A 17,270-nucleotide genomic window follows, 5' to 3' on the forward strand; every position below is an offset into this window, starting at 1 on the left:
TCTTTTTAGAAAACAACCTTGCTTAACTGGGAGATAGGGCTAAAGGAGCTAAGTGGGCGCCTTTGTCCAAGTAAATTTGCTGTTTTCTGAGAAGTTTTCTGGATTTAAATCATGCTTACCATGTAATTCTGAAAAACATGAAGGACTGCCACACAAACAGCAGGCTGGGTAGCTAAAGAGGCAGTTTCTCTTCAGAAAAATATCTTAAAAGAACCTTCATATTAAAAAAAAAAAAAAAAAAGGAAACCCAACACCTTTTTATTAGATGTCATATAAAATGCAGCATTCTGGCAGATAGTTAACTTGTGTTTCTAGAAAGAAAAGGGGAAAATGCACATCCTTTCTATTATCTAAGTAAGACAATACATCAGATTATAGAAGACACTTCCTGTTTATGACTATGAAAAAAGAGGGGATGATCTCTACTCTTTCTTTTCCATATACTGTTATCTTTGGATCAAGCAAAGACTGTTGGAATAACTGGGAAAGTATTATCCTGGCAAAAGCAGGGTTGGCATAGGCAGGGGAAGGAAGATCAGTGGGGCACTGTGTAATGCCAGGCGTAAAATAATACTCCATAGGTTTATCGTTTCATCTGGCTGTTCAGGATTGTGGAAATGCTGTCCAGCTTTTTTGTATGGCTACATCAGGCTATCCCCAACCACTGGCCTTGCTTAAATATCTGTCTTCCCTTGAATTACTGCCTTTGCTCTGACAATGCACTGACGGGATTTGATTTTTCTTGCTGTTGCTGAGCATTCCTACTGTGGATTTTCTGAGTGGGAAAAGCGGGGATGGGAGAACTAACTGGAAAGTTACATTGCTGTATAGAAATGCTGACTTCGATAAAATGCAAAAGTCTTAAATGATGTCTAGGTTCCACTTTTTTGTAGGCTTTTCCAAATAAGCTGCTGGACTCCTTGTAGTCTAATCCACTTCTACGGACATTCCAGGTTTATGTTACAATCTGCTTTAAAAAAAGAGGATGTGGTAGTATGTTATTGATGTACTTTCCTCATGCTTACCATCTCCAAACAAGAGTGAATTTATACGATTTGACTTAAACATGAATCTTTTCTGTTAGAAAATTTTTACCACTGCAGCTAGACAGGTGCAATTTCTTTGCATGTACACTCCTAGAAGATCCATAAGAGTGTCACACTGGAAGAACAGATTCCATGGGGAGATTTATATTGGTGTAATTATTAGGAGCCATCCGTTGGCTTATGCTAGCATAGCTTTTCCATGTTAAAAAGTTACTAATGATTAGGCTTGTACAATAGGCAGGAATGCTAATAAAGATTTTTAAGTAGCGCTGATTTTGGTATCATTTTGAAAACTGTAGTCTACTGAAAATCAGTGATATTTACTTCCCTCAGTGACTGCAATTTTGAAGCACAGATTTTCAAAACAAATGAACTTTTAAGGGAAAAGAAAACTTGTAAGGGAAACTGAGTTATTTAGTAGAAGGTAATCTCTCACGGTAGCGGGAAATATCTGTCTAATATGAGGAGGTGCCATATCCTGCTACTGCTGCAGCATAAAAGGCTTGGAGGTGCAGACTACACTGCAAGTTGATTGTGGTTGGGGGATGTAATCAATTTTTGGTGGAATTGTTTTATGTTTAAAAGAAGCAATTTTGTCAAAATCTAAACTTCAGTTGCAAAAAGCAGGTACTAAAAACTTTTTTAAAGGAAGACTTCAATGCAAAAATAATTGCAAAAACTCTGGTTCATTTTGGATTTGGTACTAGCTTATTAATGTCTTTCAACCTTAATAAGATAGACTGTTTACTGCAAATGAAATGTCCTTAAAAATAATGAAAACAATCATTTTCCCCTCTCAAACTAGTAGTAGGAATTTCCATTCCAGATCTGCTTCTTTCAGCTGTTGAACTAGGTGCATAATTTTCACTGGTTGTTGAGGGGGGCAGGGGGAATAAAAAAAAAATTTTCAGTGTCCTGTGAATGAGACATTTCAAGGTGTGGTTGCCAGAGATCCCAGCTGAGGCTTGCAACTTCTGAAGTTTTGAAACAACTTTCATAGAGAGATCCATGTAGAAGACATTACATACTGCTAAATTATCAGAGGAATCATTCTAGCTTCGTATTGCCGTAAGAAAGATCAGAATCCTTCCCCCCCTGTTTGCGTGTGTTAATGTTCCTCCACTACCTTTCAACCTCAAGCTTATGACCTCTGAACACAAGCTCAAAAACTAATGATTTTTTTTTTTTTTAGTCAGTGCCTGCATTTCTTCAAGTCAGTTATCATGTGTCGCATGACAAATGAGCTTCTAGAGCACTGAAACTTCTAAGAATATTATTTTTCTTTTTTACTCTAGTCTGTCTGAAAAACAACTTGCTGCCTCTTAGTCTTGGACAGAAACCTCGTGTACAGAAAATCCGTCAGGCTGTAGCTCAGTGAATTTCTTTAACTGTGCAATAGCTTTTGGTTGTGTTCTTCAGATTTTGTCATTTGTCACCTCTAATATACGTATTTAGCTCTTGATTAAGAAGGTGAATATTCCTATAAACTTGAATGGAAAAAAAAATGCTTAGGTTTGGTTTATTCTTGCGGTACTGCCTGCACTGATTTCCTCAGCTATAGCCACAGTCAGCCTTTCGTTAGTGGGGCAGCTGATAGTAGCATTATACGGTGAAGAGCTCAGTAAGGGGTAAAAGATGGCAGGCAAGCAGCAGTTGGAGTGTATGAGGTTTATGGGAGTGCTTGTGTCTACCGACAGAAGCTAGCTCTTGCAGAACGCTGAAGTGTTGGTCTCCCGGTAGGTTTTACATCATATATCGTGTCAATCCGTCTTTCTTCTAGAAAGAGTATCTGTTGAACTGGTGCTGGCTACTCAAGTGTGGCTGTGGGTGGGAGGCTTAGAGGGGTTACTTTAATTGAGGGAAGCATGAACCATGTGGTCATTGAAGAACTTATAAACCTTTTCATGGGTGTGGACACCGGACTTGTCATGCTGGTGAAACTTTATGCTAGTTAACGGTATTCCACGTTCTTAGTTTTTTCCCTGCATTTCCATGTGGCTGAAATACTCTGATCTGCTCAAGGGGCTCCACAGCATTGCTGGGTGGTGTTTAACAGCTGCTGCTTGTCACCCAAGTGGCAGCTGGACTTCACTTGGGCATAGAGGTTCCCTTGTGCGCTGGTTCTGAAAGACTTTGCGACTCTGTTAGGGATAAAAAAGATTGATGTTATTTTAATGGAAAATCTGGGAGCTAAGATTTTTTTCAAAGTAAAAAATTTCACTGTAGGTGAATCTGTTCCAAGCAGTCCAGTTTGACATATCTTAAAGCGAATCAGTTATCAGTAAGGCAGGTGTTTTTCAGTGTATTTCAGTCTGGGTCCCTGAAAATCATTACTTATGACTGGAAATCTTGTTCCTGTGTTTTAAATCCCCCCCCCCCCCCCCAATTTTTGAAGCTAAGCAGCCAAATGTTGGAAATTACTAGTCTCTTGGAAACACAGAAGATTTTCAAATGGTTTTCATGTTTTTTGGAACAGTTTAAATTTGGCTGATCTCTTTTAGTAGGAATTCTTGGATTCCGCTGCCCGCCCCCCCCCAGCCCCCCCGTTTTTTTTTCTTTGCAGTTATGAAAAACAGGTTTGCTGCCTTGGGGGAAGGGAGCAGGATGAGGAAAGTGAGGCTGGGAAGAAGATGAATTTATTCTGACTTTATCTTTATTTCATTCTCCCAAGTTAAATTCTACACTGTTTCACTGAGGCCAGCTGGTTTTAATCATTTCAAGAGAACACTATTTATTAAGTGTCTGTTTCAGGCAGTGTCAAATCCTTCAGCTCCTTCTCTATTCTCCATTGTAAGCAAGAACATCAGTAGCCCAGGTGGGCTTTGAATAGCTTCAGAAAGTAGGTAGGTGAGAATCTATTTATTACTTACTGTAGATCTCAGTAGACAGAGACTCCAATTAAGGCAGGAAACTGACATACTTAGCCAACTCTTTCCAAGCAGAGGATGCAAAATGAGTGAATAAAAAATTAAATAAAATAACCCAAACTTCTCTGCATTTTCTTATACAGTCTGGAACCATAATTCCTCTGTACTTTTCATTCTTTCTTTTCTGCATGTAGGAATGCAGAAAGCAGTGAGGAAGCTTGTTTTGTTAAGCTTCACCAAAGCACAGGTGATACTAAGTAGTGTAGAAGTCCATGATCCAGTGGATAACCTTCAAATTCATTTGCTATAGGACTTTATCCCCCTTTGTCCTTGTGCCTGAAGTAAATGAATTTATACTACTGAAACTGCTACAATTGACACCATTGTAACTTAAGATCAAAATCAGACTTACACTATCTCAATTTTAGCACCTCAGATAACATTTTGTATTCTTATTTGGTCAATAACTGTGTTGAAATCCACAAAAGAAGCCTAAAATATTGAAAGACAGATCATTTATTGTAGTAACAAATGTGCAGATCGTAAATACACTGAGTAGCATGAGCAAAGTAAAAAAAATAAAATAAAAAAAAAAATGCTGGTCAGTTTTACATGCATCTCCTGACATCTAATGTAGAGATGACAGAATCTACTGCAGCTCTGATAACTCCTGCTTTCATTCTGAAGAACTCTTAATTCACTAATAGGAGTATTGGCCCAAGGTAGTTACTATAATCTCATTTAAAACAACTTGATTGGTAGAAGTAAGTTTTTGTTAAAATATGTTATTGTTTTGTGTAACAGCAGATATAATTGGAATTTCAACATTTAGCATATCTGCTTTCATGCTAAGACTGCTTAAATATAGGAGAAATTTTTTTTTCATGCTCATTTCTATTGAATCCGTGATTTTTCTATAGCTTTTCAACTGCTATTAAATTGCTTGAAAACAAAGCAGAAAAAAAACAGAGGAAAAAACCCCCACCCATCATCAAAATTTCAAAATCTGGATGCTTTCCAGCAAACTGTTCTTGAATGAAAACAGTATTCTGTCTTCAGTTTAACATTGGCTCTAGCATAGAAAAATCAGTACATTCAGTTACACTGCAAAAATCTTTAACTGTAAGGGGGGGGAACAAAGAAAAGAATTATCATAATCATTAGCATTTATATAGCAGCTGAGTAGGAATTTGTGTTTGTTAAAGCACAAAATGCAGCCGCTGGTACTCGAGGAGGAAACGAACTCGAAATGTACTTTTTGATTCTCTTTTTCTGGAAAACTTGCAGGATTCTAAATTACTTGCATTAAGCCCTTATCTTGGCCAATAGTGCAATATAAGATGGTGTATATGTCTTCCTCCTACCTCCCCCCAGCTCCTCCAAAAAGCTATTTTTTCAACTAGAAATAAATTTAAAGGTATTGCATTAAAAGATTTCTTGAAATGCTTTCTCAGACCTAAATTTTGGTGGTTTCTTTCTGCATGTGTTTTTCAAACATAAAATCTCTATTTTGAAGATAAGTCCGTGACTCAGGATTTGAGTACTTTCCCAAGCTTCGAAATGCTTAAAATTCAGCTACAAATTTTCTGCCATTAGCAGTCTGCTTCAATCTGTGAAATAAATACATAAAAATAGGGAAAGCTGTAGAAAAAGCAGCATAAAATAAAAGAATAATGTTCAAACAAATTCACAGAAAGACTATTTCAAGGCCTGGGGAAAACAAATCCTGATTTTTGGGGAGGCATTTAAGTAACTTTTGATACTTCAAATTGGTGTTGGTAATATTGGGGATAGCTATCTTTAAAAAAACATTGGAGACAACTTTTTAATTGGTGTAGACATTAATTGCATTGCAGTCATTTGAGCTACAGCCACTGGCTTTATACTCCAGCCACTTTGCTTTCCAGAATCAGGTGTAATCTGATTTTCAGGAATTTAAAGTACTGGTCACTCCCAGCAACTTCTGTTAAGAGTTGAAAATGAGCCCAGCAATTCTTACTGGAAAGTCTCCCTGTGACAGATCCCCAGCTGGTATCTGTTTGAGCATCGTCTACAAGCTGAGAATCTCCTGGAGCCCCTGTATGAGGCCCTAGCATTTTTATGCAACCTACTTTGTTTTTGTTGTTGTTAAGGGAGAGCTGGTGTGGTCCAGACACACAACAATATATAAATTATTGAAACACATCAGCATGTTAAAAGGACTTCATTGTTCACACACCTCTCTTCCACTTGACATTTCTGCAACCTTGTGTCATTCTGTAGCATATCCTCTTCATATTAATAGCAATTTATCATTAATCCATTTGAATACTCCTTTTTTTTTTCCCCAACAGAAAGAGACAGAAAACATCTGCATATTGAGTAATATTAGCTACAGTTTGTGTCTCAAGTGAGACTAACTGACAACCCTCATTTATTATGACTGTGTAGGCTTAATTGGGTTGACGTAGGATTTGGACTTTGTGAAAGGAGAAGCAGTTTGAAGATCTTTTCAGAAAAAAACAAACCACCTTTAGAGAGGGAAAGAATAGGGAGAGGAGTGGGGGAGGAGGGAATGAAAGAATAAATATGTAAAATAATGATGCTGAGATATTCTGTTAAGGCCCAAACGTTTAGGAGGTGTTTTAATAACGATGCTTAAATGAGAGATTAGTTATTAAGCCATATGGTTTGTATTACAGCTCTCATCTTTTGTTTCCTGCTTATGCTGTCAAGCATTAATGTGATTGTTTTGATTCTTAATGTCTTAATGCATCATTCCTCCCAATGCATTAGGCTAATAACTTTGGTCCTCTTAAGGGCAGTGTCGCCATTCATTACTCTTCCTGTTTTGGCTGACCATAGAAGTTGAAATGAGGGACTCAAAAAATATCTACATGTTCCAGCGTTCATGAAGCCAGCACATTGAGATCATTGAGGAAATCTGAAGTGCATTAAAGGCTGCTGACTTCCACTATGCTGATGACATGCATGTAATGCCTAAGTTAGCCTCTCTCAAGGCAGTTTACAAGCTCTTCTGTTATAAGTGAATGTGATTTGAGTTTGTTGTCTTAACTCTGGACTAGGTTTCAGGTAGTTCTTTGTAAAACTTCAGGAAAATAACGTCTTAAATTAATTGTAATTTCTTCCTGTTCAGGCAAGTGACTGCATCTGTGTGTATGCAGTGCATGGTTTTATATTAAAAGATGTCTTTTATGCATTGATACAGGTCACCTTTTGGGTGAAGCATAGTAGTAACAACCCAGCAGTACAAGATGATTCTGGTCTGCTTTTCCAGTGCTGCCATTGTTGAGAAACTCTGAAGTCAATGTGCTCGATTAAGCTTGATTTTAAAGAGCATTTACAAAGCCTTGCTTTCAAGCATTTTCCCCAGATGACAGCTGGGATTTCCAGTAGAGTGGTCATCTCTGAGAGTGGTAATAGTCCATATTGGTTACCCTTTGCAGCACGAGAATTTCAGTGTATCCAAGCAGAGTAATTTGGGGCTTTGGTGGAACTGATTTTTAGAGAAAGAGTTTATTTTTTCATATTCTAAGTAATGAAACAGGTAGCTTTATTTTGCAGGGTCTGCTGTGAAGCCTTAATCTTGAAATGATAAAGTTTTGATAAATGATAAAAGTTTTGATTAAATGATTAAGCTTGAATGCCTGTGTGTATGTACATATAGACCGAACATACAAAACGGACACACACAAAATATTTTGGCTGTTTGTATATATTTCATTATCTGCCTTTACCTCTTGACAGCTCATATACTTTGTCCTCCTTGTCTGATGCCCAGAGCATGATTTGCTTGAGCATGAATCATAAACTGTGCTTAGCAGTTGGGATTTTAAAAAAATCCAATGCATTTTCTTCAGGGGCATTTTGACTGGCATATTTTTCTAATGGGGTTATTCACATTCTTTCTGAAACCTATCCTGCAATTTCAAATGGTGATAGCTTCATATAATATGAACATTGGTTCAGCCTATGTTCTGTTGCAGAAATGACGCAGTGCATCATATGTGAAATCTGTAAATCACTTAGGAATCCAGTGGGATGAAAAGTGGTGCATCAATGTGAGATTATTGTCATTCTATGGTCACCCCAATTTATACAGTAGAAATAGCAAATGCAGCAAGGTGGAAGGAGGATGAAAGGTGTGACGAGCTGTTCACAACATTAAAATGACCAGTGTCCGCTAGGGAGTCTGTTATATATTCAACATGTCACTGAAACACTTGTGTGATGGGATTGCATTTGAGAAAGTGTCAATATGAAAGACAAGTAAATGATTTAAGTACAGGATATACCCAGTAGTATTGCCACACAGACTGAAATTTAAATACACAACAGTTCACATGATAGGAAGAGCCAGGATAGAAGCTTTAGGGAGACGTAGCAAGTATGTGGGAGAAATGTTTTGTCAGGGAAATTATCCAGATGATTGGTTGTTGGGTTTGGGTGTTTTGGGGGTGTTGAGCATTTTTTGCTTTTCTTTTTTTTCCCCACAAAATGTTTCCAGTGTATCCATAAATAAATTGAGTGTGTTAGATGCAGGAACGGAACAGACTTACAGACACTTTAAGGAACTGAAGCTGAAGTATTTAACCTGTTGAACAGAAGATGAACCTCGGGCAGATAATACAACATGTTGTTGGTCCCAACAATTGTACGTGCTCAATTCAAAAGAAAGTGGGTTCCTGTATTTTGTTGCATGAGTGTTGGCATTTCCCATTTTTTGGCAGAACAATATCCTCTTAGACAGGGGCAGTGGAGGTGAAAATGCTCGTAAGATGGAGAAACATAGAACCCAGTACAATCAGCACTGCCTCTCTCCCCTTGAGCCTGACTTACAACCCAGCATTCCTTTCACAGTGAACGATGTTTCTGTTGATCAGATTCTACATGTAGTTATTCAAAATCTGTTATGTATGAGGGGTAAAAAAACCCCAAACTGTTTCATCGTAAGTGAAAAAGTCTCCCCTTTCTAGTTGTTTTTTTTTTCCCTAATGGAGATAATTCTGCAAATTCTAATGCAGTACAAAAGTGGCCCCCCTGTTACCTCCAAAGGAGAGAAAGGTAGATAGGAAGGTGTCTATCACAGAGGATTCACTTGAATCTCTTCAGGCTCCTCAGTATTGCAGGAGGAGGAGGGGAAGATCAGATCTGAGAGAGGAGAGGGTTAAGACAGCCCCAGAAGCACAAGCTGAAGTGATAGTTTTCCAGTTGGGGATAAGGGCTTGATCTTCTCACCAGCCATCTTCACACAGTTCATCAGTTCTGCAGAGCGTGTCATTTCCCTAAAGCTCTGCACTCCTTTTCACCCACAAAATTGAATCTTGCACAGGTGTGGGCAGCATGTATAGGATTAAAGGCTTGTTTCCCCTAAAATCTAGACCTGTCTGTTTAAATGAGCGCCTTCATCCTGTGAGTCCTTGCTGTGTGTGAGAGTTTGAGATGGTTCGCTCAAGACAATAGCATTAAGTCATCTCCCACACTGAGTCTACATGGCTGAGACCCTGGAGAGAAATGCTGCAGACTCTAGTGGCTGATGTATTAAACAATGAGGAATATATGCCAGCTCTTTCCATTTGCTTATTAATAGGTTCTGTGTCTCACGCTCCAAGGGGATTGTCCTTTCTTTTGAATTGCTAGCGGGGAAGCATTCATGCATTCAGTCACTGTAAATGGAGAAAAATGGAGAAGGAAAGAAGAATGTTTCAGGAAAGATTGGAGCATGTCTTCAAAAATGTAAGACTAGGGACCTGACTTTGCAGAAATACTGATACTCTTGTTTCCAGTAACTCCGTTCAAGTACTTGGGGTCTTTGAAAATCAAGCACTGACCATCTGTAAATTCTGTAATTTCCTGATACCCCAGTCCTATAGCAATTGCTTGAGCTAGAAAATCATTCCAAATCTGTGCATTCGTAGGACACTACATTGTGAAATCCCTGCAATATAATAGTGCTTGCTTAGGGGAGCAAGTTCAGTAGGATATGTTGTATAAAGACAGGACTGTAGAGCTCCTAAATATTTTATTCTCTTCCTGAATTTTCAGTGATTTGTTAATATTCTTTGTGGCTGATACTTGTGAATACATACATGACTTTTAAGCTCCTTATTAAGTTTAAATCCTTGTTTTTCAGTAAATCCTTTAGTTTTGAAAACCTTATCTTTGTGGTGGTTGTTTCCCCAGAAATTCCTGGTGATTTAATGAACAATTATATGTTCATGTTGAGATCACTCCAATTTCAGTGTTTAAAAGGCTTATTTCTGTCTATCTTAAAGCTTTTCTAATACAATTATAGGAAAATTTAGGTTGGAAAGGATGTCTGAAGGTCCTCTGCTCCAATCCCCCACTCAAAGCAGGGACACTTTAAAGTTAGATTATGTTGTTCACAGCCTATAAACAGATTTATACCAAATGAAAATAAAGGAGGCATAAGCCTAAATAGAACACGGGATAAAAATTTGAAAGTGCTTATGTGTTCCTTTTTCAATAGAGATTTCAGAGATTAAAGTCCATTGGCTCTCAATGTCTTTTTTTTACCCTGATTTTTAAAGGTGTCTAGACACCTAAATAACATTGTTAACCTGACCATTTTGGAACCCCAAAATTCATTTTCTTTGGGAAATGAAACACAGGCTCGCAGTCTACGCACAGACTTTAGCTCTACGTTAATGAGGTCATTTCCTTAAGTTAAATTGTTGAAATTTTTCACACGAGCATGGCCACAAGTCTCTGGATGATTGTTCTAAATTTTTAGATTAATAGATAAACTTTCAGGTGATGTTAGTGATAGGTGCAAAACAGTGGTTTTAAATCTGGAATGAAAATTGGTAAGAGGTAATGTGGCAAGTGCAGGGCTAGCTTCATAGTTTTCCAATGTGTTCTTGCACAATATTCTCTTGACAAAATGTGTTAAGAAACACTATGCAGATCTAGCAGTAATTTCATTTACTCTTATCTCGTGTAAATGACAGCAGGGTCATGCATGGAATTAAGCTCAGAGTATTTGAAGTGAAGCTTTTATGAATGGGTGATGTGATTTGCATTGGGCACTCAAACATTGGTGTAGCTTTACTGTACTCTCCTCTGCCTTTGAACCACTTCGTACCAGGCGATTGTTCACATCTACTTTTATTTGCTGTGTTGGGCATCCATAGGGTATGTGAATATGAACTGGACAAACCATGCATATTGTTCTTGATATTCCATTGGTAAAATAGTGACATCTAACAAAACAGGAAATCCGATGAGTTAATTAAGGAAGAATTGTCTATGATTTCATCTTACCTTTTATTTCCACCCCCACCTTGTGAAAGTCTATGCAGTGGAGCTGCCTCTTGCCCCTTGTGCCAGAATGATTAATGGTAGGACCACAATGAGGTCAATTAGCTGGGGTCGGCTTGAAGCTGAAAGGTGGAGTGTGTTTCTTTATTGAACGCTGCATTCACACTCCAAACCGTGACCTGGACTACAGTGATTTATTACAGGGGCAGTGTTTTGATCACTTACCTTCAGTACCTTACCTTGGCTTCAGAAACCTGGTTTTCACTGTCAATTAAAATCCAGAAAAAAAGAGATCCATTCAAAATCCAACATGTGAACCCCAAGAAAGATGGGTAGCCTGATCACGGTTTTCAAAATTGTCTTTGTAAGTAACGAAGAAATTGGATTACATTCTGTCTCTGAGAGGAAAAAATTAATCCGTATCTGAACTTTTACAGCCTTTTTCCTAACTGCGTTGAAACAGAGGAATCAAATCTGTCCTAACAAATTTTGAAGAGGTACTAGGGAAAAAACTCTGCACCTGATATCTATATGGATGTGTGGTAGAAGAGGCAGGAAACAACCTTCTATTATTTTTGAAGGGTTAAAAAATTCTTATGTGTGTATATATAAGGTATTTGTCAATGAATAATGTTTAGCAGTTATGAGGTGTCTTTCAACAGAGGATCTTGAACTGTGCTATATATATTAATGAAGCCTCTTGATGATGTGGTGAAACAAATCACTGCTTGCCCTTGTTGTAGTGGTCACACTAAGATACAGAAAGACTACATGGTAGGCTGGGGTGGTTTTTTTTTTGATCCTTAAAGTTGCTGACCTCCCAGGTTGCCTAGACCAGAGGCTGTTTGTCACTTAACCCAAGGACTTGCAGGACCAGTCCAAACGTATGAATTGTTTGGAATTTCTTCATCTGTTCATTTGTAATAATGAATCATATCTGCTACTTGGTACTTTTGATCTTGCTGGCTGCAAAGCACCTCACAAAGGAGTTGAGGAATATTGGTTATTTTGAGAAGGGGGGAATTGAGGCACCAGGCAAAGTGTTTGGGGTTTTGTCTGGGTTTTTTGGGAGGTGGCTTGTTTTGGGGGTTTTTTTGCATTGGTGTTTTTGGGTGGGTGGTTTTTTTGTGGGTTTTTGGTTTGTTTGTGGTTTTTTTTGTAGCCTCAGTTTCCACTTCTGTTGGCTTATGAATCTCCAAATTCTTGTTCTCTTAAAGCTCAAATATATTATCTTTCAAAATGTCCTTACTGCAAACAATGTAGGAATCACTGAGTAGAAATTGTCAGAGAGGACTAGCAAGTGGAAAAACATAGTTAGTGGTATCTGGGGATAGGGGGAGGAATGAGGGGAGAGGGCATTTTGTTTGCCTGAAAATTCTGCCTTTTGCACTGTTTATTCTCCACCCTCCTTTCCCCTCAGTTTGAAGAACATTTCAGTCACATTAATTTCACCCCATCTATTATAAATAATTCTGAACAAAAATCCACTGGCAGATGTTTAGAAAGAGCTTATTTGACATCATGATTATGGCTTAAATGATTTCTAAAATCAAGATTCTGTTATGTTAGCCCCTGTATGCAAAAGAAGAGAGTCCTGTACCAAATGGCGCTCAGTCAGAGGATGGAATTTTCTAGTGTGCAGAAAGGAAATACCCAGTTATTTTTGCCTTTGAAAGCCCAAGGTTATATTGACAGAGCTGTGAGAGGTAAAACCACACAGTGAGGGAAATGGGACTAGCCTAAAATTTCCAAGTGACTGACAGTAGATATGGGGGGTTCAGTCAGGGTCTCCTTTGCTGGACCACAGAACCTCTTGTAATCATGGGCAGGTGGAAAGCACAGAATTTAATGCTGGTCTAGACAGAAACCTGCTTTGTAAAGATCATGAAAAGTCTTCGGCGATGGTGTAGAAAAATGCTTTGATAATCTAATCCAAAATGGTTTTGGTTTGTTGCTGTGTTCCTCTCATCCCCTCCTATCCTCTGCCTGAGCCTATATTTCTAGAGATAGAAAATACCTATTAGATAATCAGGTCCATGCCTCCCACTGATGCAGCATTACTCCCGGAAGATTATTTTTCCAGTGCATCATCCAGAGAGATTTTAAATGACTTTTGCGATAGACAACTAGCTCTCATGGGGTGGGTGTTCCATATAAAACTGCTTTCCATTTGCATGGAAATGGCATGGCAGCTTTCTCACAATATACCACAGGTTTTTTAAACTCCTAGTAGAAAAGGATGTGGGCATCTATTGCAGTGCATTAGTTTTGTTTTATTGTCAATATCTGTGTTACCCTTATAGGAGCAGAATGTCTTCAGTGAAAACAAAGCAGGAGTTATCAATAGGCAGTGTCTTACGGTACCCAGGCATACATTTGATCTACATCTGTTCTAATATTCACTGTCCTTTCAGGCAATTGTCACACCTTGTCTGCTTTATGTTACGAAGCGGGTTCATATGAGACAGGCTGCATAGCTTTGCAGTGCATTAATCTATCCTATCTCAGGGTGACGGGGTGGCGGTGATTGGTTACCTAAATCTCTTTGCTGTTTGAAAAATTGTGGCAAGCATCCGATTTGCCATAGTGGACAGGCTGTTGATCCAGGAGGCCCATTGCCTCCAGCAATGTTCAATACCAAATCTTCCAGAAGAAGATGAACTTCCCACAGTGCACCTGGAGAGCTACGTAATACTGTGTGTTGTGACACAAGGCTGGACTTGGTGTTTGGAGCTTTTAATGTATCGACATAAAACCAGTAATGTTATTGACAAAGCAGCATAAATGCACATAGTGCTGTACAGGATATAGAAGATAGCATAGCAGTGTTTCTGTCTTCAAATAGCTTGGGCCTTGTTTCAGTGAGACTGCAGATAGATGCAATACTGGTTTTAAGATCATGTTCTAAGTATCAACTGTCCAGTGGTAATCAGGTTATGCCCTGAAATTTAAGGTTTAACTTTATTTTAGCTTGAAGAGATGCAAGTGTTGCTTGTTTATGAATCAGTTTAATTTATGCAGCTGATCTGTTTTCTTGCAGAATTTAATCTCTGTCTGTGGTCATCTGTAAATAGTCTTTGCTCTGTTGATCTTCACAACCCCTCTGTAATATAGTGATATGAATCGTGGCAGGCTGTGGCCTTGAACTAAGGCTTTCTATCATCTTGGTAAGCATCTTAGCCATTTGTCCCATCGTCTCATTTCCTAACTTATGAAGCATCAGCTTTTTCTTGGGTCTGAGGTACCTATTGTTAAATGTGTGCAGAACCTCTCCTGTATCACAGAAGAAAATAAACAAGACAAGGCTAATAGATTAAAGATGCCATTTAAGTGAGTTTCCTTTAGGATTTAACAAGAACAGTAGAATTCCATTCAGATTCATCTGCGATGTAACTCAGGAGTAAAATTCTACTAGCTGTGGGCAAGTAATTTTTTTTTCAAGACAAGTACAATAGCATTTTTTCTCTTGTATCTTCATGACATTTAATTGTAAATTATTTCCTCTTCTAGACTTCTCTTAGGCTGCTATTTCTATTGCAGAATTTAAAATATGAGCGTTTAAAAAAAAGAAAACAAATTTAAAACTTCACCTCTCCTTGTAGATTTTGGAGTAATTTCTATGACACCCTGTTTTATTCCTATAAACTGCTATTGACTCAGTGCCTATTAATTTTTATAAGACTTTCTCCATGAGGCTTTGTAAAGGAGCGATGTATATTTAGTCCCTGGCCTGGTAAATTTTAATGACAATTTTGCACGCTTGACTTAATTCCTATTTTTCATGTCCCAGTCGTGCCTATCCCTCACCTTGTTCTTTTAGGGTTTGATTCTTGTCTTTGAGTCTGATCCAATAACACACATAAGCATCTAACTAGTCCCACAGATGTTAACAGAGAGAATTTTTCCAAGGCAAGTTAGTCCCCAAATCTCACTGACTTCCAGTGGGAGCTGATTCCAAGCTGCCCTCTTTGCCTTCCTTGTCAGTAGCATTCTGACACAATGACCAAAGGAGCTATAAAGCTGAGAATGAGAATGAGATCTCTTAGTGCTAGTTGAAACCTTCTGAAGTCCTGAATTAAGTCCTACAGGATGGATGTGAAATAGTGTAAAAGGAAATAATTTTCCACTACTTTCTGTACAGACAAAAATATAATGAAAAAATAATCTTTTTTTTCACCTCACTGAAAACAGTCCTACCTCATGGAGGTTACCAATGTTTAAATGCAAGTTGCTGTTCTGGAATGGGGCCACCATGCTCGGTGTCTTTCAAGATCTCACTGTCAACGGCAGTCTGATTGCCAAAGGGGTTTCAACTGTTTTGAAGAGATGCACCAGCTCAGTCTGTCACCTATCTATCTATCCATTAATCATATATAACAGAGCATTTGCAGTGTGAGTATGTTTGAACTTAGGAGAAAACCTCCCATATAGAGATACTAAAATGGTATCACTTCCAGTGCTGAAATAGAATAAGCCAAGCACAACCATATATTTGAACAGCAGAATTATTTTTTCTTTTGTCTGTGAGATGTTGTCTTTGTCTTAAAAAATACTATAGCACATGTGAAGAATGATTTTTCATGAGCTGCAATGTCTTTGAAAGAAAATCTCTTAATAAGCTGGTTTATTAGGCAGAAACTTCACTTCTTGGGAGAATAAGTTGTGAAGGAAGTTAGTTATGTCATAACTGGCATTCAGATCTTCCCATGTACAAACCAGTAGATAGATGATCTGCAATGTCTAGTTCTTGATGTGCACTTTAATAACAGTTAAACATGCCTCATCAATGCCTTATGGCATCTTGATTCAGCTCTTCCCCTAGAGTATGGCTGGTAAGTTTTATATTGATAATATGCTTGGTATGCTTAATTTAGAACTTGAAGAAGTAGGATCTAGTCACAAATTGATCCAAAAGACAATGAATGGGCCACTTCTGTTAAACTTACTCTTTTTGCCTCAGAGGTGATATGGAACAGCTATGAAAGCTACATATATCTTCTAACAACCAAATGGCTGTACCAGTTCCCAGGCAGGATTGTCCTCCCATGGGGAGCTGGAAAACCTGAGATAGCTTAATTAATCCAGTCAATAGACTACTTAGCTGAGAGCTGGGAGTCTTGAATTCCAGGTTTGGTTCTATCACCAGTTTCTTCATGACTCTGGGAAAGTTATTTCCTCCCTTAGTATTTCATTCATCTTTCTTGCCATTTGTGTATTTCACGAGGCCTAACATGATGTTACCTAATCTGAGCCTCTGAATAATACTGCAGTGGAAGAGTTAATTCCTAGTAGAACGTTAGGAATGGAGTTGAAGTAAAGCCCAACTTGTTTTCATCCCTCTAGTGTTATATACTACTTGAGTAGTAAAACACAGACCTGGGGTTCCAAATAGTCTCCTGTAATTGTTCTGCAAAAAAATATTACCAGTTTCCACTTCCAAAGAGTGTTCAGTAGCTTGCAAGCCAAAATTTCAAATTATTAACCCATTGTTTTCCATTGTAGCATAGAGTAGCTTGATAGAATGCTACTGAAACACCTGTATGCTCTTAGGACCTGACCCTACATGTTTTTCTCATGTGAATATTTACTTGGAAATGGTACTGTAAATAGCAACAGTTCATGTGGTTATGTGTCATTACATCTTGTGATATTGGGAATTAAAACAGCATTCTGCTGTTGGAAATAAACAAAAAGAAGCCCAAATAGTAAATAATACCATAATGAATTTTTCATTTTGTGACATTCCTAAAGAATTTCATTGAGGATTGTATTCAAACCATTGAATTCCATACTGAGGAATGGGGCCTACAAGCCCCATACTTGAAATAACCCATGGAAATGTTCTAATTCAAATCCTGTAGGTTTTAGAGGTGTATTTATAATGGTCCCTTTTGGGTTTCTCCCCAGTAATTACTATAAAACTTCCCCTAAAGGGGACATGAATATATGTAAACCTTAGTAGGAGCAGAAAAATAAAAATAGAGTTACGAAGCAAATTTTCAGCAAATACAAACTGTTCTAACTCTCTTGAAGATAAATAAACCAGCTGAAGAACTGGTTCTCAGTTCATGAAAAA

Source organism: Buteo buteo, chromosome 12 (assembly GCF_964188355.1).
Source record: "Buteo buteo chromosome 12, bButBut1.hap1.1, whole genome shotgun sequence".
Lineage (NCBI taxonomy): Eukaryota > Metazoa > Chordata > Aves > Accipitriformes > Accipitridae > Buteo > Buteo buteo.